The sequence below is a fragment of the Cornus florida genome, unplaced genomic scaffold, assembly GCF_030987335.1.
Source record: "Cornus florida cultivar Cherokee Brave unplaced genomic scaffold, ASM3098733v1 CherokeeBrave_3.0.0_Hap2_Chr07, whole genome shotgun sequence".
NCBI classification, from domain to species: Eukaryota; Viridiplantae; Streptophyta; class Magnoliopsida; order Cornales; family Cornaceae; genus Cornus; species Cornus florida.
This window is the reverse complement of record NW_026775577.1, coordinates 23,343,922-23,369,611: the sequence shown is the minus strand read 5'-3', so window position 1 is coordinate 23,369,611 and position 25,690 is coordinate 23,343,922. Positions and strand designations below refer to the sequence as shown.

The 25,690-nt window shown below is 37.2% G+C and overlaps 1 pseudogene; it reads left to right on the top strand.

Annotated features, from left to right (window-relative positions):
* Positions 1-1,808: 1,808 nt before the first annotated feature.
* On the top strand, positions 1,809-25,347 carry LOC132316425 (protein root UVB sensitive 4-like; annotated as a pseudogene).
* The last annotated feature ends 343 nt before the right edge of the window (positions 25,348-25,690 follow it).

Below are 25,690 nucleotides of genomic sequence, written 5' to 3'. Positions count from 1 at the left end.
CCTTTTTCAAAATATTTTTGTTTTACCGTTCCAAACCATTAATGTAACTCGACCCATAACAGCTCTATAGCATCACAAGAAAAAGATTGGCTAACTATCCCTGACGCAGCTCCAGGGTGTCATTTCGGGCCTAGTTAGCTCAACCACGCTAGGGTATCTCTCTAATTCTCTCTAGATCACATTAACACCACGGACCACTAGGCAGCTCTTAGGCGCCCAGGTTTTCACAAAGCATTTCAAAACTTTTTTGCAAAATAATTTTTATTGCTGTTTAAAATATTTTTTCCCTTATTCATGCCCAATAGTAATGTATGAATTTTTGCAAGCCTTTCAATGCCATGATAATACAAACTTCTATACATAATATCAACATCATGCAAGCATGCTTAGAACATGAATTTTCACACAACATCACATTCTCATATTTATAAATCAGAGCATTTTAATAAGAAAGGCATATAATGATAATTCAATCAAGCTCATATATCTTTACCGCAACTCAACTAAACATGTAATTTAGCATATTCAACACATAGAATACCTCTTCATGCTTGATATACATACAAAATTATAATAGTCATAAAATAATTACACAATTTAGCATGCTTTTAGTCAAATTAAAAGGGAAATCCAAAAAGATGTGGCTTAGAAAACCCCTACCTCACAAATGGAGAGCAAACCAAGGAAAACCCCCAAAATTCGTAGATCTCAAGATGCTCCAAACGGAAGTTTGGTCCGATTAAAACGAAGCCTACGTCGTGCTGGTCAACTTTGCTTTCAGTGTCAAAGTCAAATTCACAATAGCTTGGTGTAGATCTAAGGTTAAATTGGTGGAAGAAAAAATAAAAATAAAAAAGAAACTATAATAACAGAGGGAAATGACATGGGATAGAGCCGATGAAAATGATCAACTAATGACCCTTTGGTCATTAGTTAAGGCTAAGGATGTTGGGTACGATGGCTTATATATATAAAAAATATATCTTCCTTAACATTAATATACATACACACACGCGCGCACACACACACACACACACACACATTAAACACTTGTAATCACATAATTAATCATACAACCAAGTAATCATACACAAAATAATAATGCATGAAATGCAACAAACCCGAAAAATAGTCCCCGTGCACTACAACTCCGGTTGTGGGTCCTGCCTAGGACCTCTCGGCCCGAAAATTAAAAAATGCCAACATGGCCAACAATGCATTTGTAAGAGTCTTGAACTCAAATAAATGCCCCAATCAACTCTCAAAACTCACTCGGCACACCCCCCGGTGGCCAACATGCAAAACGAGGCAGAGACTAAAATAATCCAGACAAATCAAAAAATCCCTGAAAAATGAAAAATAAGAAAAATGGGAAATATTACAAGGTGTGTGAGTACCAACTAGGGAAAAAAAATGACGGTGGTGATGGTGAAGCTAAAAGGCGGCGATAGTGTAAATAGTGATGTTGGAAAGCAGTGATGGTAGTAGTAGTGGAAGGCGGCAGTGGAGGCTGTGGTGGTAGTGGAAGATAGTAAAGGTGTAAGTGGTGGTGTAAAGTGGTGATGGTGTTGACGATAGCAGCAATGTAGGTGGAAGGTGAAGGCAGTGTTGGCGGTAACAGTGACGATGGTGGTGGGAATGACGATGGTAGAAGGCAGTGAAGGTGAAGGTGGCGGAAATTGATGTGGCAGTGGAGGTGGCGGTCAGGGCCGGCCTAGGGCCTCCAATTTGGGCAAAAAAAAAAAAAAAAAATACTAGGCCTAGGGCATCTCAAAATTTTGGGCCTCTCAAATTTAGGATATTAGCCTATGGCCTCCCAAAATATTGGGCCTCTCAGGGCCGACTCTGGTGGCGGTGGTATCGATGGCGAGAGAGGTTTGGTGATAGAAGAGAAAGGCGGCGACAATGGTTGTGGTGGCAATGACAATGGTAGAAATGGCGAATCGATGGTAGTGGAAAGTAGTGGAGGTGGCGATGGTAATTTTTATTCAACGGAAATGATCATTGCCCCTTTAAATTTCATATCAAACATAGAAATGATTAGAATGGTTCTCCAGTGTACACAACTGATAAGCGCCGAATATTGTATATTCAAGCGCCCTAAATTGCATTAGTAAAGTCCGTTGTATGTTAATTTATGTAGATTATCTTCATTTCTATGTTTTTATGCATTTTTAGGTTCATTGGCCAAAATGGAACAAGAATAAGGCCTTGTGGAATCTTGAGCAACAAAAGGTGCCAATGCTGAATTCTGGCAGCAGTAGAACCTGGACTTTGCTCGCCATTTTGACCTTCCAAACTCAAGAACTGGACTTCCCTCATAACATAAAATATTTAGAGCTCTGAATTAGCTTTCTAAATCTTCAAACGGTTCATCATTCGGAGTTCGGAGCGCAAAGTTATGGCTGTTTAACCAAAGTAGGTCTGGGCGGAGCAAGTGAAGCATGAAGCTTTTTACACTAAATTCGAGTGCTCGAGGCCTTGCTTAGAGTGCTCGAATTTTGGGCAGAATGCCCTTCGGAAATGGCTCATTTCAGCCCACTTGCACCTTGGTTTCTTCATTTTGTTTTCCTCTTTAATGAAGTGGTTGGAGATGTTGGTTGGTGGCATTTTGGGTGGTAGATAAGAGGGATAAGAGCCACACAATAGGGAGGAGCTACATTTTCTACAAGATTAGAGGAGAGAGAAGAGAGCAAAGGAAGGAGAGTTCTTGGAGCAAGAAAGGGGAGCTCGAAAATGGAAGGAGGATCCATGGTTCTTCTTCATTCTAAGGCTCCCATGTGTAACTAACTCCTCCTCTAGGGAGGTAATGGAACCCCTCATTGTAAGCATGCTTTACTTTTGATTCTAGTTTGGGAAAAATAATGTATTTTTGTGGTGATTCCATAATCTAGAACTCTTACTTGATGTAATGAATTGATTTTGATTTAATGATCATGTTGGACCTACTTTCTTGTCTTAGAATGTATGTTTTCATGGTTGTATGGTTTACATTTTCATGGTGACAATGAAGATGAGATTTTTGGAATGGTTTTAATGGCATGTTGTTGAGAGATTTGATAGGCCATAGCTTAGGTTCTTCCTTTGATGGCTTATTCTTAATTCTTAGCTTCATGTGCTCTTATCATGTGATTGATGGTTTGACAATTTCTAGCTTAGTGAACATGTCTTAAATTACACTTTAGTTTAGGTAATTGAGCATGTAAAATCTTTGATAAATTGTTCTTGCCTATTGATTCCATGAATCCTTTGAAGGTAATGTAGTAACCATGAGTAACTACTTATCATAGCCACATATTTATGTTGTTTTTCCCCGAATGAATCATATTCTAGCATGTTTATATTGTAGGTGGTGAAGTTACTTCCCTAGTCTCTTTTACCGACATTTTATCTCTTTTAAATTCTTGCAAGTTCTATTTTATGCATCTTAATTTCATAGCTTTAGTGACAAACCAAGCAAACACCCTATTCCCCCTTATCATTCTAAAACGATTCTAGACGCTTAGGTTGCCTTAAACTAGCGCAGTCCCAGTGGTTTGACTTACCCGACCAATAGCCCTATTTTACAATGATTCATGCTATTGCGAAGGTTGATGTTTAGTTGATCAACCGATCAATTTTTGGCGCCGTTGCCGGGGACTGCAAACGGTCTAGCGACCAAAGTTCTAAGGTTAAATTTAGTTTGATTTTGCATATTGTGTCTTGTGAATATTCCTTGTGTGTTTTGATCATCTTCGTGTTATAAGATTCTAGGGACTCGAAGCTCGCCGTGGGATTGCTAGCAAGTTGTAAGTCTAGAGGACCCCAGGTAAGTCTCGTGATTTCTAGTTTCAAATTGTGAATATCGTGCATGTGTTAAGCTTAGAAGTAGATAAATTGCAAGCCCTTGTCGAGGCTTTTTCAATTGTGTATTTTCAATTCCAAGCATCGGTCCTTGTCGTGACCATTTATTTCCTATCTTGTTGATAATTGAGGAGAAAGGGATCATTGTATGTGGAGTTGATGATAAAGAATTGTTGTGTTGATTATGTTGTGTGTTGTTGATATTTAAGTCCTAAATGGAGGGTAGTTATTTTCCAACTCAATTCTACACACCACATGCGTTTTGTGCTTTTTGCTCTAGTAATACACATCATACAAGAGATTGTCTTCCAACAAGACAATTCTCGGACTTCTATCTAGAGCAACCAAATGAAAATTTCCTTGAACCGGGTAGTGATCCATACTTCAATGGTTATAAATCGGGTTGGGGAGACCAACAAAACTTCTTGTGGCATGACATAGGAAATTCAACCCCACAATCTCATATGCAACCTTTTCAACCCAATGATCATCCTTTCCCGCCCTCTTTTCCTTTTCCACCGTCTCCATTGGATGAGCTAATTGCTGCCAATGAACAAATGATGGAGTCTTTCCACACACAAATGATGGAGTCCAACAAGCAAATGTTGGATGACATTGTTGGCATGCAATCCACTACTCATTCTCATTCCCAAGTTAGTGCAATGATAGATGACCAAATATCTCAAATTCAACAAAGGATTAATGCTAAAAATCATGAAGAGGAGGAAACATTTTCATTTGAATTTATGGCCAATCCAAAAGAAAATTCTATGAATGATGAGATTACTCCTAGTAACTTTCATCATGAGAATGATCAAGTGGTTATTACATGTGAAAATGATGAAATGGTGGTGGAAGATCAAATTGTTGCCCCACATCAAAATGAAGCAATTGTGGCTCAAAATGGGAAAAATAATGATGTAGAGATTGTCTACCCTACTCCAAAACAGCCCCTACATAATCCTTTGCTTGATACACCTCCTTCAATGGAGGATCCTCTAAAAGCTTGTTTGGCTCATTTCAATTGTGAGGATTTTAATGTTGACAATTCCATTTCGGAGGTGAATTCTTTGCTTAATATTCATCCACCTATTCATTCTCTTCCTTGGTCAACATCAAATGTATCTCTTTCTTGGGAGCTTGCATCTCATCCCATTCCCTCACTTGAGTTGTCTCAAGTTGTTGAGCCCGAACCGCCGGATAAGTGTGAGGAGGATGTTGAAATTTTGAAGGATAAGTTGTCGAGCATTCCCATGCTCAATATGACCCTTCAAAAGCCTTTGCTAGGTGCACTCTCACCTACTCCATCTTCCTATAATCCAAATAAGCCCCATAATCCAAAGTTTTTCATTGAGGATGAAGAGTGGATTGAGGTCTTTCCATTACCTCTTTCCAACTTTTGTCTTCAAGCTCTTTTGCTTCCGCTTCCAAAAGAACTTTCTTATTTAGGGAAGCTTGAATCTCTTGAGAGACATGGTATAGGGTGATGAGGACCAACTTGATCTCGGTGCGTCTAGCTACCGACGTTAAATTTAGCACTCATGGGAAGCAATTCTTCCAATTTCCATGCTTCCCTTGTCTTCAATTGCTCGTGCCTTGAAATTTTCTGGGAAACGGTTTAGAAAAGCCAAAAGTTTAATTTTTCTGGAAATATTTTTAGTTGTGTTCCACAATTTTAGACTGGCCTCTTAGATTATCTCAATTCTCACTTTCATTCCTGGAAGTTTCTATCTTAATGCATTAACATGATTCTTGCAAACTTTGAGAATTTTCTCAAAATCATCCATGTATTGGAGAGATTGTGTGCAATTTAAAAATTTTCTTAATTTCATCCAGGCATTAGAAGAGAGGTTAAGCAATTTAAAAATTTTTTCCAGAAATTTTCCATGCATGGCTTGAATTGAAGCTGCTGCTTGCAATGATTTTTCAATGCATGGGAATGACATGAAAAATTTTCGATGCATGGAATGGCATGCAAAGTTTTCAAAATTTTCCTAAAAATCTATCCATGCATTGGATTGGAATAGGATGCAAAGTTTCCAATGATTTTCCAATACAAAGTCTCCATTTCTTCCCATGCATGCCAAGCTTGAAAATTTCATTTTTGAGAAATTCATCCATTTTGCATCATGTTGCAATGTATCAAGCTTGGAAAATTTTCCATTGGCATAATGTTGCAATTGTTCAAAAATCCTTCCCAGTGATTTCATCCGCCTAGCATGCTCACTGCCTCCAGTTCGAGGGCTCTAGCACCCATTCCGAGTGCTCAGCATTTCATCTCATAAGCCTCCTCATTTTCCCGAGCTTACTGATCCAATTTCGAGCAATCTACCTTCCCTGTCGAGTGCTCGTTGCTGCCTCCAATCTTGCATGCACCACTGTCCTAATTTCGAGCATTCAAGATCCAAGTTAGAGTGCTCGCAGCTGCACACCAATTTCAGCCCATCATTCGCAGCTACTGCCTCTATTTCGAGCCCTCGAATCCCAATTTTGAGTGCTCGAACCTCCTCCACATCTTGCCAATCTCTCTGCCCCAAGCTCGAGCACTCTAGCTCCCATTTGGAGTGCTCGAGCCTAGCCAACATGCCCACCATGCAACAAACCAAGCAACCTTCCAATCATCAACCAACCTCTTCACCCCATCCTCTCCACCAACCTCCAACCAACCCACAACCCCTTCACCTCACCATCTCTCCCATTCTCGGCAACCCAGCAACCGCCACGCATCCATCTTCACCCTCCACCATCAGCCCCATGTAACACACCACCCAACTCCAACCTCACCACTGAACACTTCTCTCTCTCGGCATCCCTCCACCAAACCACCACCCCTCAACCTTAAACCTTCTCTCTCTCTCAAACCAAGTTTCCACCATGCAGCTTCCCTCCCTCACTCACTGCATGTCCTTCGAGCACTCGAAGAACCCATTTCGAGTGCTCGAATTTCTTACCACCCATCTCCTCAACCTCCAACCCACCTCACCATGCCACCCACCAACCCCACACACCCCCACCATCTTGGCTTCACCCATTCCCACCCCTTCACCCAACCACCACCTTCTCTCTTTCTCTCCTCAACCCACACCCTGCATGCCCACAAACCAACCAACACCATTCCCTCAACCTCATGCCTGCCCAAAACCATCTCTTTCTCTCGGCACTTTCATGCAACTTGCATGCACCTCACAACCAACTCCAACCACCATGCAACCCAACCTCCATCAACCATGTTCCCACGTCCTCCATGCATAACCACCACACCTCCTTCATTCTCGACCTTTCTCACACCAAACATCCCGAGCTCACTGCCTTCCATTCGAGCTCTCTCACTCCCCTGCCGAGTGCTCGAAACACCACCTACCATCACACACATCTCCCAACCCATGTAAACCTCTCCTCTCGGAAACTCCACCATCTTCTATCCTCCTCACCTCACCATTCTTCCCTCTCACAACCAACCAACCAACCTCCTCAAGCTTCACCACCTACCTCAACTCCTCTCTCATCTCCAACCAAACAACCCACTTCATACAACCCAACCTCACTCTCCCATGCCACCCTCTCGGCACATCAACCTCCCATCATGCACGCCAACCTTGCCAACCATGCAACCACCCTACCCAAACCAACCAACCTCGGCTTCTATCCCCTTCACCCTCGGCATCCACCCTCACCAACCTCACCTTCTCACTCACCACAAACTCATGCATGCCATTCATTCCAAAAAAAAAAAAAAACATAATACTATATATATATAATAATAATATTATAAATATATATATATATATATATATATATATATATATATAAAAATAAATAAGTCATGTTTTTCTTATTATTTATGTTTTGATTTTTACCTGTGTACATTAGTTGTGTTTTGATAGGTCTTCATGTCCAAGTTTGGGGGACGCATTTGCACACTTACATGGCCGAACATCTACGTCGTCGTCACTCCACTTGGTATTATTGTTCTTTAACCCTCTCTGTTCTTATTTTCATTTGCTTGTCTTCTCACATTGAGGACAATGTGACATTCAAGTTTGGGGGTGCAATAGGACATTTTTGGTTTCATATTTTGACATTTTTGGTTTTATAATTTTTGCTAAGCAATGATAGTGTAACTTGGAACTTGTCGGAGACGAAGCATATGTTTAATACCTTGTGTATAGAAGCAATTGACATTTTTGAAAATAAAGAAAAATTTGAGTTGAAATGATCATGTAGATTCAAATTAGTCTGTATAAATGTCTCAATTAAATTCTCGCTGGATTTGACACTCTTTTAAGCTTCACAATGCACAGATGCACATTGGAAACTTAACTGTGAGGCATGCAACTTGATCGACCTTGACCTTGGCCTAGTTAATTTGATTTGATGAACCTGATAGATGAATATCTTTGGCATGATTTAAGTTGTCTAAAAAAAAAAAAAAAAAAAAAAAAAAAAAACTGAAAAGGAAAGAAAATAATGACCAGTTGACGTTCGTATCCTTTCCAACTCGAGCTATTAAGCCCTAGGAGTGTCTCTACACTTAACACCCTAAAGCCATCTGGTTTGGGAGTTGTTGGCCTAACGCTTGCTACAAGGGTTGGTTAGAAAGCTTAAGGGACTTAAACATTGCACGGTCATTTAAAAAATAAACTGGTAATAAACATGCTTCGTTGGAGTTCGTAGCCTTTCCAACTTGAGCTATTAAGCCCTATGGAGTGTCTCTACACTTAACACCCTAAAGCCATCTGGTTTGGGAGTTGTTGGCCTAACGCTTGCTACATAGGTTGGTTAGAAAGCTTAAGGGACTTCAGCATTGCACAACTATTCTATGTTTTGCTTATGAGTTACAATAAATTGTCAATAAGCAACAAAAGTTGTCTTGTAAATAAAATCATGCCTTAGGGACCTCATTTAAAGGGGAATTCAATGATTTGAAAACTTGTGCTTTGGAATTGGAAAAGAAAGTAAAAGCCGCATGTTGAGAATCCAATTCACTTTCACTGAAGCTAGAGTTGATTTCCATTCAAGAGATGATAATTGAGTTATTTATATAGACTTTGATGTTGATGCATGTATGTGGAAATGTATTTAGCCAATTTTTGTATCAATGCTTCATATATGCAAGGTAGTCTTCCCAATGACCCCATCTCCAGCTCTTTTTCTATTTCAAGTTATTTTTGAGCAATGTATATATCTTATTTTACCATGGATGATATTTTTGTAGTAGCAAGCCCATGGTTGTCTTTTCATTAAGTTTTTCATTGTAGTTTTGCTAAGGGACTAGCAAAATGTAAGTTTGGGGGTGTGATAAGCGCCGAATATTGTATATTCAAGCGCCCTAAATTGCATTAGTAAAGTCCGTTGTATGTTAATTTATGTAGATTATCTTCATTTCTATGTTTTTATGCATTTTCAGGTTCATTGGCCAAAATGGAACAAGAATAAGGCCTTGTGGAATCTTGAGCAACAAAAGGTGCCAATGCTGAATTCTGGCAGCAGTAGAACCTGGACTTTGCTCGCCATTTTGACCTTCCAAACTCAAGAACTGGACTTCCCTCATAACATAAAATATTTAGAGCTCTGAATTAGCTTTCTAAATCTTCAAACGGTTCATCATACGGAGTTCGGAGCGCAAAGTTATGGCTGTTTAACCAAAGTAGGTCTGGGCGGAGCAAGTGAAGCATGGAGCTTTTTACACTAAATTCGAGTACTCGAGGCCTTGCTTAGAGTGCTCGAATTTTGGGCAGAATGCCCTTCGGAAATGGCTCATTTCAGCCCACTTGCACCTTGGTTTCTTCATTTTGTTTTCCTCTTTAATGAAGTGGTTGGAGATGTTGGTTGGTGGCATTTTGGGTGGTAGATAAGAGGGATAAGAGCCACACAATAGGGATGAGCTACATTTTCTACAAGATTAGAGGAGAGAGAAGAGAGCAAAGGAAGGAGAGTTCTTGGAGCAAGAAAGGGGAGCTCGAAAATGGAAGGAGGATCCATGGTTCTTCTTCATTCTAAGGCTCCCATGTGTAACTAACTCCTCCTCTAGGGAGGTAATGGAACCCCTCATTGTAAGCATGCTTTACTTTTGATTCTAGTTTGGGAAAAATAATGTATTTTTGTGGTGATTCCATAATCTAGAACTCTTACTTGATGTAATGAATTGATTTTGATTTAATGATCATGTTGGACCTACTTTCTTGTCTTAGAATGTATGTTTTCATGGTTGTATGGTTTACATTTTCATGGTGACAATGAAGATGAGATTTTTGGAATGGTTTTAATGGCATGTTGTTGAGAGATTTGATAGGCCATAGCTTAGGTTCTTCCTTTGATGGCTTATTCTTAATTCTTAGCTTCATGTGCTCTTATCATGTGATTGATGGTTTGACAATTTCTAGCTTAGTGAACATGTCTTAAATTATACTTTAGTTTAGGTAATTGAGCATGTAAAATCTTTGATAAATTGTTCTTGCCTATTGATTCCATGAATCCTTTGAAGGTAATGTAGTAACCATGAGTAACTACTTATCATAGCCACATATTTATGTTGTTTTTCCCCGAATGAATCATATTCTAGCATGTTTATATTGTAGGTGGTGAAGTTACTTCCCTAGTCTCTTTTACCGACATTTTATCTCTTTTAAATTCTTGCAAGTTCTATTTTATGCATCTTAATTTCATAGCTTTAGTGACAAACCAAGCAAACACCCTATTCCCCCTTATCATTCTAAAACGATTCTAGACGCTTAGGTTGCCTTAAACTAGCGCAGTCCCAGTGGTTCGACTTACCCGACCAATAGCCCTATTTTACAATGATTCGTGCTATTGCGAAGGTTGATGTTTAGTTGATCAACCGATCAACAACATAAGACTACTATTTATTATCCTCAAAGTTACTGTAGTTAGGTAAAAAAAAAATCTTATATTTGTATAGTGGAGAAGAAAAGAGAGAATAACAATAGTCATGAAAAAAAAATGAAGTATATGATAATATTAACTACTTATGGTGTTTATGAAGGAAAAGAAATGAAATAATAATAATCATAGAAAGAAAGGAAAGTAAATTATTTTCATAAATTTACAACCATACCCTTTTTTCATAGAGTTCGGCTTTTATAAAAATAATCAAAAATTTGGTATTAATAAAATTTTATTAAAAATACTACTTGAAAATTCCATTAATTTCCTCCCATTTTTTAGAGATAGCAAAAATTACCATTCATATCTTATTATATCCCTCCAAATCTTTCATTCTCCTTCTAATATTTCATATCAAACACAATTTCGCATCACCCTCCATTACCAATCTTTTCATTTCCTTCCATTTCTATTGTACCAAACTTTTCAATTTGTGCTTTAATGCCTTTATAGTTGGGGGCTTTTTTGGTCTTCTATTTTAATTTTAATTTTTAGTTTTTTATTATTCAATTTGTATCCACGTCTTCTACTTTTTTTCTTTCATTTTTTTTTTTTTTTTTTTTTTTTTTTTTTTTTTTTTTTCACTTTATAAAATAATAATTACTACACATGCTGGTTAAGCCGCAAAACTCGCTGTTATCAGACAGAAATCATACGACATCGTATATCCAGCATCTTTCTTACACTTCAAATCAGCATTTGCCTCCTTCCTTAAACCCTCCACCAGTTTCATTCAGTTCAAAGAAGACCAAAATTCCTCGGAAAAGCTGTTAGTCTTCTGTTGTCCTTCAACACACAAAACTCTCTCTCTCTCTCACACACGCACAGTTTCATCGATTCTCATGCAATCCACCTTATACACTGCTTCGAACTTTACTCCTCATTTCCAGTATCCATGGAAACCACACAAAACCCACATTCTAATTCCCCAAAAAATCATACCCATTCATTCCAAGTCTTCTCTTATGCCCTTAACTCTCTCAAACTCCATAAAAACTGAAGAAGAAAAGCTTCACATAGAAGATAATGCCGCCATTCCGGCACTCATCCCTGTCGTAATTTGACATTCCAGTGGTGTTTCTCGGTGTTTTGGGGATGGAAAGTAGTTCAAGTTGGTTTCTGTTGATGGAAATGCATTTTCTTTGCGGTATTCCGGTTCGCATTTTAAAGATGAGTTTCGAAAATTGTCGAGGGTTTGTAGTTCTGCAATTAGGAATTTTTTTCTCCCAAGGGAAATTAGTGGGAATTACTTGGAGTATGTGAAGTGGAAATTCTTGCATAGGGATAGGGTCTTCAGTTATGCATTTTAAGTTCTTGCTACTCAGGTAATATTTTGTCCATGATTGAGGTTAAATTTCAGTGCAATAAGTGTGTGTATGTATATAGTACTAGTTTTTGTGTTAAAGAACAGTTTTGGTGTTTTTGATTGCTTTACAATTTGTGAAAGGTTAATGATTAGTTGCAATTTTAAAGATATTTTTTTCTTTTTCCTGAATAATTATAAAGATACTTTTCCATTAAATGTTTAATAATATGGACTTTTTTTTTTCATCCTTCTTTCAGAAGTCCTTTTGATGGAAAAAAAAAATGGTATACGTCTAGGCATTGTTTTGAGCAATTGGAATTGGGTACTCCCATTCACTTCCATCAGCTGCCCTGAATTGGGTCTTGAAGGATGGGCTAGGACGGCTAAGCAGGTGCATCTTACTGCCAGCCTAGCATCAGCTTTTGATACCAATTTGAAGGTATGGCTTCTATTCCCACCAAAATGTGAGTCACATACTCTGCTATTACAGTTTACTAGCACATGTTGCAATTGCCAATCACTGCAATTCGTTGTTCTGTTTGGATGATAATCTTGTTATGCAAAAGAAAATACTTGAAAAACCATTCACTTCCATCAGCTGCCCGGAATTGGGTCTTGAAGGATGGGCTCGGAAGGCTAAGCAGGTGCATCTTACTGCCAGCCTAGCATCAGCTTTTGATACCAATTTGAAGGTGTGGCTTCTATTCCCACCAAAATGTGAGTCACATACTCTGCTATTACAGTTTACTAGCACGCACTTGTTGCAATTGCCAATCACTGCAATTCGTTGTTCTGTTTGGATGATAATCTTGTTATGTCAAAGAAAATATTTGAAAAACTCATTAATGATGGTGTAAATGATAATTGCAGAAGAATTGGATGGAAAGACATTGCAAAGTATGTGCCCTAGGAGGCTAGGATATGATGTCTAAAGCTTTTGTAACTAATTGCTTTCTGTTATCTTATTTAAAGAGAGTTGGGTTCTAGACATCCTCAGTTTGAGCATTGGAATTGAGTTGCTGACTCTTGGGTTTTGTTAGAGTGTTTCTCGATTTCATCATAGCGCTTTATTGAGGTGGAGAAATCTTCAGTTAAGGTGGAGCTATGAGGAGATTCCTATTCGAGGTGGAGTTACGGTGGAGCACGTGAACAAATAGTCTGATCACGTGATTGATTATGTGAATGATTTGGGAGATTAAAGTTGCCTATGGACTTTGGCTATTGCCAAAGTTGAACCGGTTCAAATGGGGCTAAAGCTAAACCGGTTCAACTTGGACAGTGAGTTTTGGAAGCTGTGGGAAACAATTTCCTAATCAGTTTTGGAAGCCAGATGACTGGGAAAAGGCTGAAGATTTGGGAAAGAAGTTATAATTACTATTTTACAGTTAAAGACTGATATGATAATTCCTTGTAAGCAAGTTGGGGAATACTTGTCCAACAAGGAATTGAGTTTTGAAGACTCTATAAATAGAGATGGGTATGAGGGGTTTAGAGAAAGAGAGAAAAAAGATGTAAGGGGTTTAGGGTGAGTGTTGTGAAGAGAGGAGTGAGTATATGTAACTCCAAGTATATAGATGTAGCCTCATAAGAGATGATAAGTGAGTGAGTGAGGTTTTGACATGCTGTTGTATATTCTTTCTTGATTCATAATAGTGAAATCTCTCTCTCCCATGGACGTAACCCTAGAGTTGGGTGAACCATGTAAAATATTATGTTGTTCATAGATGTGTATAATTGTTATCTCCATATATGCCTGTGTTGATATGATGTGATGATGTTTCCACTGTGTATGATAAAGGAGGGATTTAACTCTCAACAACAGCCAACCGTCGAGTAGGTTGGAAGGAGTTAATTTTATCCCCAACAACTGGTATTAAAGCCGATGGTTAGAGCCGGTTCTGAAGATCAGTTGAAGAAGATTGTTGCAAATTTTGTCAGAGCAGAAGATGATCGTGAGGTGCTATGGAGATTCAATCAGAGTTGATGATGACACGAAGGTATGAAGAAGGTGATGGTGTGAAGCCCATGAGGAATAAGTCTTGGGAAAACCCGGATAATGCTCGTTTTCAAGATGGAGCAAAGGTGATAGAGTTGAAGCCCACGAGGAACAAGTTTTGGGTACAATCTAAGAGTGAGTGCTAGTTCTCAAGTGGGGGCAAGGGGTGTGAAGAATGAAGGAGTTTGCACTAAGCCCGATAAAGAGCAAAGGGGAATATGAAGAGTGAAGATAAGAGGTTTGTTGCTTTGAGCTAGAAAAACAATTGATGAAGATGAGTTAAAAATTGGTGGGTTGGCATGCGTGAGCAATTGAAACACCAATAGGGTGGCTAGAGAAAAAGAAGAATGATAAAATTTGAGAAAATGTGGAGATTGTTAGAGTGTTTCTCAATTCATCATAGTGCTTTATTTGAGGTGGATAAATCTTCAGTTAAGGTGGAGCTATGAAGAGATCCTTGTTCAAGGTAAAGTTATGGTGGAGCACGTGAAGACATAGTCTGATCACGTGATTGATTACGTGAATGATATGGGATATTAAAGTTGTTGATTCTTGCTATAGACTTTGGCTACTGCCAAAGTTAAACTGGTTCAAGTGGGGTGAACTGGTTACACCTGGGCGTGTAGTTTTTTGGCTTTGGCTACTGCCAAAGTTGAATCAGTTCAACTTGGATAGTGAGTTTTGGAAGCTGCAGGAAACAGTTTCCTAATCAATTTTGGAAGCCAGAAGACTTGGGGGAAAGGCTGAAGATTTGGGGTAGAAGTTGTACCTACTATTTTAGAGTTGAAGACTGATATGGTAACTCCTTGTAGGCAAGTTGGGGAATACTTGTCCAACAAGAAATTAAGTTTTGAAGACTCTATAAATAAAGATGGGTATGAGGAGTTTAGTAAGAGAGAAGAGAGAAAAGATGTAAGGGGTTTAAGGGTGAGTGTAGTGAGGAGATGAGTGAGTATATGTAATTCTCGAGTGTATAAATGTAGCCTCATTAAAGATGATGAGTGAGTGAGTGGGATTTTGACGTGTGGTTGTATATTCTCTTCCTTAATTCATAATAGTGAAATCTCTCTCTCTCATGGACGTAACCTTAGAGTTGGGTGAACCATGTAAAATATTGTGTTGTATATAGATATGTATGATTGTTATCTTCATATATGCTTTTGTTGATATGATGTGATGATGTTTCCACCGTGTGTGATGAAAGAGGGATTTAACTCTCAACAACAGTTGACCGAGTGGGTTGGAAGGAGTTAATTTTATCCCCAACAAGTTTCCCCAATACTTCTTGCTTCTTCATTTGTAGCCAATATTGCTTCCGAATTATTTTCTGGAAATTAGATTATTCATTAGACATGACATAAACTGGGCACTGGGCAGTACTTTATATCTTAGAATTGATGAAAGATGATGCTTCTCTATATTATTCATTGCATTTTCTTGTGATGTCAAAGAGTTCAAATGCTAAAAGAAGGCAATTACTTAGTGCTATGACCCACCTATGTGATTGGTGCGTGAGAGATTGGAGGCATGCTAAACCTTTGTCATTATATTTTGTTTATGAAGTGGTTATTCTCAGACAAAAACCTGTGTACTTGTGTTTATTAGCCTGAGCTTTTATTATCCACCGAGTAGTGCCCCCTAATTTAAGTTGCTAAATGCTATTATAGTGCACATAAGCTTTTAGATGAGAAGCGCTACTCCTTGCCTACATGGCTACTTTGTCAATTTCATATAGCATTTAGCTTCTGTTGCTTGATTTTGTCAAATACAGATTGAATCTTAAATTGTGGTTTGGACAGACTTGGATGGTGGATGTATCTTAGTGCATGGTCATCTGCCAACCCTGCTAATGATAACTAAAGGGTTTATTTTCTATAGACTTTTGGTTCTACTTGTGTATTATTTTCTATAGACTTTTGGTTCTACTTGTGTATTATTTTCTATGGACTTTTGGTTCTACTTGTGTATCTGAATGAATTTTCCTGATTTACCTTCACAATTTTTCATTCAAAATGATTTGAGGTTCAGTAAAAATATTGTATTGCTGATGAATAAATTAGGTTGGGATATATATATATATATATATATATATATATATATATATGTATGTATATATAATTAGGTTCAACTTTTCATATGGAGTTTGAGTTATCACATTGGTGTTAACAGTCAGCTGTTCATCGGAGTTTTGCAATAGCTAATAACCTTGGTGTAGTATCTGCAAAGGCATAGGTTCATTATGATTTTTACTAGCATGTTCCTTTTTATCGTGCTTAATTAATTACTATGTACATCATAAAATGATCTTTGGTTCTGGTTTCAGATTCAAGCAGTCTGCTTCGATAATGTTGGTGTAACGACCCGAACCCGGAGGTCCGAATCGTTTATTGGGTCCTTACTCGAACCCGAGGTCATCTAAGGCATTACCGTCCTTTCTATATCAAAGCATAAAATATATACGTTATCCCAAGACTCATAGTACATCATGTCACTAACATCACAGAAAACTCACAAATGCAGGTAGAATGGCAGCGGCTTCCAAGTCCATGGATACAAGTCATACGTCCATACTCCTCCAGTTTCCTGAAAATGTTAAGATAAGGGTTGAGCTCAACAGCTCAGTAGGTAATGCCTAAAACATCGGTTTTGGACTCCCTTGAGCCAACAACTAAAGAACGGGAAAAAAAGATGTTGGGATCATCCACGGGGAATTATCAAAATCACAATCCACGTCATTCAATTTAAAAGATTATCATCACATAATTAGTTATAATCATAGGTTTCAAAATGCCATGAAATGCAATGCTTTGCATAACCGTTCTTGAGCTTAGTCTTAAACCAACCCCAAATCCCCACCTATGCTAACTGACTTTACCGAGCCAGGATTGGCACTTTTAGTATCAACTTTTTCACGCCCTACACTGGACTGCGCCCATTCTAAGTCAAGTTAGCCCAGGGCTCGCGATACCCGGTTCGTTTCTAAATCCTTTCCTCACAATCCTTTCCAAACACATTTCTTTAAAAAGAAACATTCCAACCTCACTTTTCCCAGACCATGCCCATGCCATGAATGGAATCATGTATGAATGAAAGTGATGCAAACATGCCTGCACTTTATCAATTTAGCTATACATATTCATCATCATATATATGTGATCTCAAGAAATAAATTCAACGCAAGGCATGTTCATTAAATAACTTTGCAAATAAGCACATATATAAATATATGAAATTAATATCATTTAGGTCATGCTTCGTCACATAAACAAGTAAATATATTATCAACATTAAATCCCCGACATTTATCATTTTAAGCATTGTTAGCAAGAAATCAAATAAACGAACTCAACTATAGTCAAAATGTGATGGTTAAGACATCCCTACCTCAAAAGTAGCCAAAATGCATCCTCGAGCGGAAAAGTCAACGCGGTCAACGCCAGTCAACGGCAGCGGAACAAAAAACTGTTCATTGGGAACGTAGCCATCGACGAGGAGATTCTACTGTTCCAAAGGCTCGGCTCTGGAATCCAACTCCAAGTGGCCCAAAACCCCCTCTGTAGCCTTAGATCCAAAAATTTTAAAAATTTGTAAAATAATCACCGTTCCTCTGAAAAATAAACCCTTTGACGATATGATAGAGAACGACGATAGGAACATTTTCCGTCCAGGAACCAAGACCAAAAATCCGATCGATTGGCCAAAAAATGGAGGAGAATTTTTTAGGCTTAAAAAAAAAAAAAATGAAAAGGAAATGAGAAGAGAGAATTTGACGGGAGAGGGAGAATTAGTGGTTGTGTAATGACCTTATGGCCATTATAATAGTTGTAAACCAGTGGGTCCAACAAAAGAAAATAATATCTCTTTTAATAATATAATATATATACACCATCACTTACCACATATTAATCCTTTAGTCATATAAATATGCACAATAAAACAATGCATGAAATGCAATGGACCCATGACACAACCCCGTGCACAACAACCCGGGTAGCGGGTCCCACCCGGGACTTCCCGGTCTGAAAAACGAAAAAATGTCGAAATGACAACCCTTATATTCCCAAGAGTCCTGAACTCAAGGAAATGCTCCAACCAATTCCCAAACACACCCAGCACACCCACGGTGTCCGGCACGCATATGGAGACAAAACGGAATTAACCTAGAAAATTGAAAAAATCCCAGAAAATGAAAAATGGTAAAAATGAGGATCATTACAGTTGGCCTTATGCTTGCTGCAGGCTTGAACATTTTGTTGAAAAACAGTCCAAGGTTCTTGTTTTCATTCTCTTAATTTTGAATTATTGCCATGGCTACTTTTAATGTTCTCAGAATTTATTCTTACTAATTTTCATCTAATTTGCTATTATTGACCAGACAATCTGATGCATCTTATTGTTGCAGTCCGATCAGATTTTAGTGTCTTTTTCCTCCCGATCTAAACTTCATTATAATTTGTTAATATAGCAATTCCTGTAGGTACTCTGCAAAACTTCTGTTGATATATACTATTATTTTCTTTTGCCACATTATTATTTATAATTATGTGATCATTGTGACGGCCCAAGTTTTACAACCCGGTGCGTCAGTGATAAACCGAAAGTTGATCCGATAACGGATCCGAAATGCGGAAGCAAAAGTTAAAACCAAAGTCTACAGAGATATAAATTATCCCCAAGACACCAATGTGATCTTCCATGAAATCAGGGAACTCAAATGAAACGAAAGCAGAAATAAAGGTCAAAATGGGCAAAATCCATTAACCAAGGGGCAAAATGGTCAATTCACAATTAAGAAGAGAAGCTTGACTCTAAACAAGTCAAACAAGGTGAATACAACCTAATCTAGTCATTTCACAACATTCCAAGAGGTTCCGAGAACATTGGACAAGAATCCCACAAAATACCCTTTCCCTGTTTAAGCGAAAACTGACCCTACCTTACTAAAAATATGAATAACTCCCACTGTAATTTGAATATGAGAATGGCATTGGTACCATTGGAAATCTGACTCAAAATCCATGAATTTAGGCTCAAGAATCACCCCATTTGGGTTAGGAGTGAAGGAGATATGACCGTTTGAAGTAGGAACAACAATGCTGAAACAAAACTGAAGAAGCTGGAGTATGGAAGCTATTTAGGTCGATTGAAATGACCAGAAATTTTCCTGAAATCCTAAAGGTGAAGAAAAATCCCTTCGGTCGACCGAAATGGACCTGAAACTCGAATTTGGCTACTGGAATGCATGTTTTACTGTACAAATGAAGTCCCAAAAGGGTTTGGTCGACTGAAATGGCATTTCGGTCAGCCGAAATGACTCGAGAAAGAACTGAAACACTTGCAAAATGCCAAAAATGAAGGAAACTTCTCAAGTCTCAAATGAATTCCCCATGGCATGATCAAACTGAATTATATGCAAGTGTGTGATGATGTGAACATGCACGCAAGTGTAAAATGACATTTTGAATATGTTACAATGGCCTACGGCCTCATTACATTTCATTTACAAAATTTGACATGCTAACTATCCAAAGTTAGAAAAGTTATATTTCAAAGGCAAAACTTGAAGTTTAAATACATACACTTGAACTTAAAGGTTTGTGGCCCTTGGCCTCATGTCATACATATCAAATAGGTCTAAACAGCGTATCCAAGTACACTTTACATGTTATAAGGCAAAAATGACATAATTGAACCTAAGTAAGTATTACATCTTTAGAAGTAAAACTTAAACATGCTAACACTTGCATGTGAACAAGAATACTTTAAAACAAGCTTCAAATCTACGAATCACCCAAGGCAAGTGCAAATCTCCAATCTTGAATCCTGTACCTGAACAAATCTCCCAGTAACTTCGGGGTGAGTAAATAAGTTTACTCGTAGAGAATGAGCATGCATCGACTCAATTTCTTATAGATTTTTACATTAACATAAAACAATGTAAAAAGGTCATGCCACCTAACATCTATGTCAAAGGTTAGACTCAGGGAGCATCCTAAACTACCTTAAATCATTTCTAACATAAAACACACCCTTTATGCAATTTAAACCATATAGAAGCATGCTATACGAAGCAACACAATATAGATTCTCAAAGTCACCAACTTGAAATCTAAAATGCAATAACAACTAAATATAACAATTTAGTACAATTAGAATTTCTAAACCACACATCAATACATAGATTCTCTAAGTTATCAACTTGAAATCTAAAAGTGTGAAAACAATTAAATATAACAATTTAGTACAATTAGGATTTCTAAAACCACACATCAATACATAGATTCTCTAAGTTATCAACTTGAAATCTAAAAGTGTGAAAACAATTAAATATAACAATTTAGTATAGATGTACTTAACAACATCAAATCGCCAATAGCCAAAACCACAAGACACAATTAAACATGATTGTCAACTTGGAATTGAATGCTAAATCAACTAGTGGAAGACTTGGACATCACGTCTCGGACTAAATCAAAAACAAAATGGTTATTCCGGGCATTAACCTGGTGGGAAGACCACCCTAGTGCGCACTATCTCAATTGGGGAAAACTCATACCTCCCGCACTAGAGCCAAACTCTAGCCATGTCACTTGTAACAATGTCCCAAGACTCCAAAATAAACCAAAAAAGTTCACAACTTATACATAATTTATACAATGCATGAAAACCATCTTTCATGCACAAGTAGGTTGAAACCACACAATTCATGCCTTGAAGTTTAAATTCTAAAATGGCATATATAATGTCAAACACAAAGTGTACAACTCATTACACAAGTCAATCATATATTCAACATTGGAAACAAGTCCTCATTAATATAATTTTAACAACAATGTACTCAATGCTTAAAACATAACCAAGTGACTACACAACAAGTCCAAATCCATGCTTTAAATATAGAAACAACTTCTACAACATAATTAAAATCCATGGAACAATGAGATAGAATTTAATTAAATTAAGATAATTAAATCTCTAATTTCCAAATCAACTCGAAATGATCCCAAATCAATATATGCTAGTACATAAGTCCTAGTCATCACAAATATTAAATTAAAACTTAATTAAGCCAATAGAACCACTAATTAGATTTTAATTAACCCATTTAATTAAAATTTCTAAATTTTCAAACTCATCTAAATACTCTCAAATTAAAGTATGTTAAAGAACAAGCCAAAACTTAATTTAATAGCATATCACAAGTTAATTTCATGCAAGGTACGTCCATGAGAATTAAAATTTCACAAAAGATAATTATTAAATAAAAAGTGCAATTCTTATTCAAATTATCCAAATTTAATATATGTTAACAAACACATCAAAACTTAATTTCCTAGCATGCCACAATTTAATTCTAAGTTGAATACCATCATGAGAATTAAATCTTAACCATAAAAAATAATTAAATTAAATTCTAGATTCTTAACAAAAGTATGCATTCAAGTTGTATAAGCATCAAAAACATGCAAGACAACTAAAATATGAAATTATAACACCCCCTACCTCCATTTGAGATGAAATCTCAAATCCCCACCAAAATGAAACCGCTCCGAATCCGACGAAACTTCTAGGTTTTGTCAGGGACAACTCGATGAACATAACCCCCAGGGAAGCCCCATCAAAATCACAACTTGACTTCAAATCCGAACTAAAGAATTGGCCAAAAACAAATTCTAATAAGGGGAAAAGGTAGAGCATGGCAAGGCACGTATAAAACACTAAGGCACTACACCTTTTTACCTAAGGGAAGTGGCCGGAAGAGAAGAGAGAAGGGTGGCAGCCCCTTGGCTGCCATGGCTGCCGGCCAAGAAAGAGGAGAGAGAGAGAAAAATCTGAATTTTTCTCTTAAGACCTCCTATTTATAGAAAACCCTAAAAGTGTCCCGAACGGGCCCTACCGGGTCCGGAAAAGTGGAATTTGAGCAGACGCGCTCAAACGGTAAAACACTGTGAACGAAAAAGAACCAAAATGAGAAAATATGAACAACGGAAGAAACGGCCTCAAAAACCGAGTTCCGAGTAGAGAGATATGCCCCGAACAAATTCGACGACAACTAAGGCTAGAAACCCTGAAACTGGAGAAAAACAAGCAGAAGAAAATTCCATGAGAACACGACTCAACGAAAAGTGAAAATTAAACCTGTACGAGGATTCAAGCTCAAAACAAGACATTTATCAATAACTTTCATTAATTGCACAATGGCCCATCTAGAAAGTGAAAACTACACAATTGGCCCAGAATGAAAATATCTTCCAAAAATATTATTTTAAAAACCCCTGAAATAAAATATCTTCAAAAGATATTTACGAAAAATATCCCTAGAAAAGAAAAAGATTCTGAAAAACTATGCATCTATGCCCCTATGAACACCGGGAGCAACTAGAGTACTTTTTTACAAAAGAAAAGATACGTATTTCGTGAAAACCACTTAAAATGAAGATACGTGAAGTCAAAAACCAACTCCGAACACAAGAAGTGAGGTTACGCCAACAAAGTGACAAACGGGGAAAAGACAGAATAGGGAAAATGATAAAAAATGAATAGTGTCCAAAAAGTGAAAATATGGAAATGACTCGATCCTCAAAGGAAGTTGTCAATTCAAAGAAAAGAGTCTCAGAAACTATTTATGAGCACCCGAGACGACACTATGTGATGAGAAACTGAATTTAGAAAGGAAAAGATCAACGGGAAAAAAAAATATCCGTGAAAATCTGAGAAAAGGAAAGGAAGGAAAATGACCAGGTTATTACAATCATTTTAAAGATTTTTAACTCACCGACTGAAATGATAAATTTGCTGACAGACAGTAGGAATGTGTTTGGAAAATTCTCTAATTTTTTAATAATTTGAAAGATTGCAAGCAGGTTTACCCTTTGTTGTATACCCAATCTACTCGGCAATTGACCTTTTTGGAATTTAGAAGGGCTGAAGCACATCCATCTGCAAACACTAACTAAGGTGGGTCTTTTCTTCTTGTACTGATATATTCAGTAGATTTAGTGGTATTTAAGAACTTTTAATTACAAAATTTCACATCTTAAGATAAATTTTCACTGTAGAGGTACACGGATTTTGTCTTTCATCTGTTCGTTGTGCCGCCATCTGATGGTGTGCCCCCCCTCACCAAATTACTTAGCTTTTTTGTTTGCTAATCATTCTCACAAGAAAGGATTATTTTGGAACACAATGTATATTTCATTCCGAATTAAATCATAAGCCGCCTGGATCCCACGAGTGAATCAAAAGTATAATTTTTGAAAACACTAGGAAGGTCCATGTAATTTTGCTTAACAATAGGGGAGGTCAATATAATTTACCCTACATTTTGAATTCCCTTTCACTTGCCACATTTTAGCAAGTCAAGTCACTGTTGACTCAATTTAGATCCTTAGCGAAAATTTTCTTTTTAATTGATAGCTAATTCTGAGTTATCAAACCTGATAGATTAAGCACTGAAATTTTTTAGTGTTATTGCTAAGCACTTAATTAGATTATCAAATGACACCTAAGTATCAGACAGTCATATAGCTGAGCTGAGTTCCCATTACCTTAAGTCATATGGTACGAGCATAAAATAGTGATTACTTGTGTAAAATGGTGGCTCTGTTTGCAAGACCCTATATATGAAACTGGATTGTTACTTAAGGAGTTTCTAAACATTTTATAATCTGTTGATAAATAAGGCCTCTAAGCAAACTACTTTAGTTTTATTTTTCTACATTCCATGATATTCCTTTTCAAGAATATCAAGAAAGCGAAACTTTTATTAATTTCTTTGTCTCTGTTGTGAATTATATGCCTCCAACTTGCACAATCGGTCATGCTCTCCTATTAGAGGAAGACATTTTATATGCAAATCGTGTAGTAGAATGGGAATCACTCGACGCAAATTAATGAAAGTTGTGTTCTGCTGTTCGGGGCTCTATTTCTTTTGTTTATTCATTTATTTTGTATCCTATCAAATTATATTTCAATAAAATTACCCTTCCTTCAGTTGCTAGTTCCAATGTTTGGATTTCCAGAGATACAGATTAAAAACATAGCTCATTAAGCTAACCCTCATTGAGGTTTTGTTCGCTATGGTCCCAAATCTTTGACCTATAATATTTAATTTCTTTCCTTTTCCTGAATTTTCTGAGCCACAAATCCAAACGGGAGCAGCTCTTTCATTGAAGAGAAACAGGCCAATATTTATTCTTTCCTACTTTCTTATTAAAAAAATTGGGCCTGCGTGATCGTGAAAATTAGAATGTTAAGCAGAAAATTTTCCTAGTTGCAGTTTAATAGTTTATCTGCTCTTTGAATATGTAACTAGTAAAGTTAAATATCTCATTTTTGCAGCGTGTACCACCAGATTTTATCAAGCATTTTAATGGAACAATACCGTCTAAGGCCATCCTTAAAGATCCCAGTGGGAAATTTTGGCATGTGGAGATGGAAGATGTTGAAAATGGTTTCCTTTTGACATAATTTTAGGGATTGCTATCCCACGCTATATTATTGAGTGTGTGTATGTGTGTCTGGTTTTTTATTTATTTTTATTTTTTATTTTTTAATAAAAAAATATAAAGATTATTGCAGGGAATTCCAGACTTCTTCTCATCTTGGCTGAGATTGCTCTTATCTTTAATGTTTTTCAGTAGATGTGAAACCATTTCATCTGTATCTTAACGAACCCTATTGTTGACATTATGCCCTTCTCTATTTTGATGTAATGTACATCAAAGGCTCAAACCCCTGAGATATTACGGAATAGTGTTGATTATTAGTTGAATTCCAATCATATCATGCTGCTTATTTGGATTGTTAATTTGTAGTGTAGATTATGTTTCAAGGAGCTTGAACAATAGTTGCTTTAATAATAAGTTGTGGACACCAAAGTATCCCCTTAATGATTGCATTGATCTATCTTTAAATTACAAAGTAGTTTCCCTTTTTAGACAGAAGATTCTGTTGCTCAACCAAGTAGAGTTGATTGAATTTTGTTTCTGTGGTAGAACACCTATTAGGAGGTTTCAGTTATGAATTTGAAATTACAACGATCAGTTATGAATTTGGTAGTTTTCTTTGTCTGTGACTTTGATATGGTATTTTTCTTGTGCTTGTCTAAACAAGATTTACTTATTATTACATTTATCTGTGGCTGCAGATAATTCCTAAACGCATAGTGACCAATAATGATATCAAAATCGAGCCACAAATGGTGTTGCGTGATCAGAATCGGAATTCATGGCCTCTGAATATTGGTCCAAGGAAGGATGCTTGGCTGGATTTCTCCCAAGGGCTGAGGAATTTTTGAATAATTACAGTATTGGGTTAAATGACTAGTGCATATTTGAGTTTGTCCCTAGCAGAGGAAGAAGCAGAAGCAGAAGCAGAAGCAAAGATATACAGGTACAAATTATCCGTGCAGGGTCAAGAACCCGAAGAAAAAAAAACCATAACAAGAAGAATGCCGTGAATTTGGGGCATGAATGCGAAAATTTGAACTTATATTTTCACTTGAATTGCTTTAACTCCTTGTAATTAGATCACTTTGCGAAATCTATTTCATGATCAGGATTTGGTTTTTGGACTTGAATCCTCCTTGCATGATATGTTTATATTTCTCTTTTGCAATCACTCTACAGAACTTACTAAAT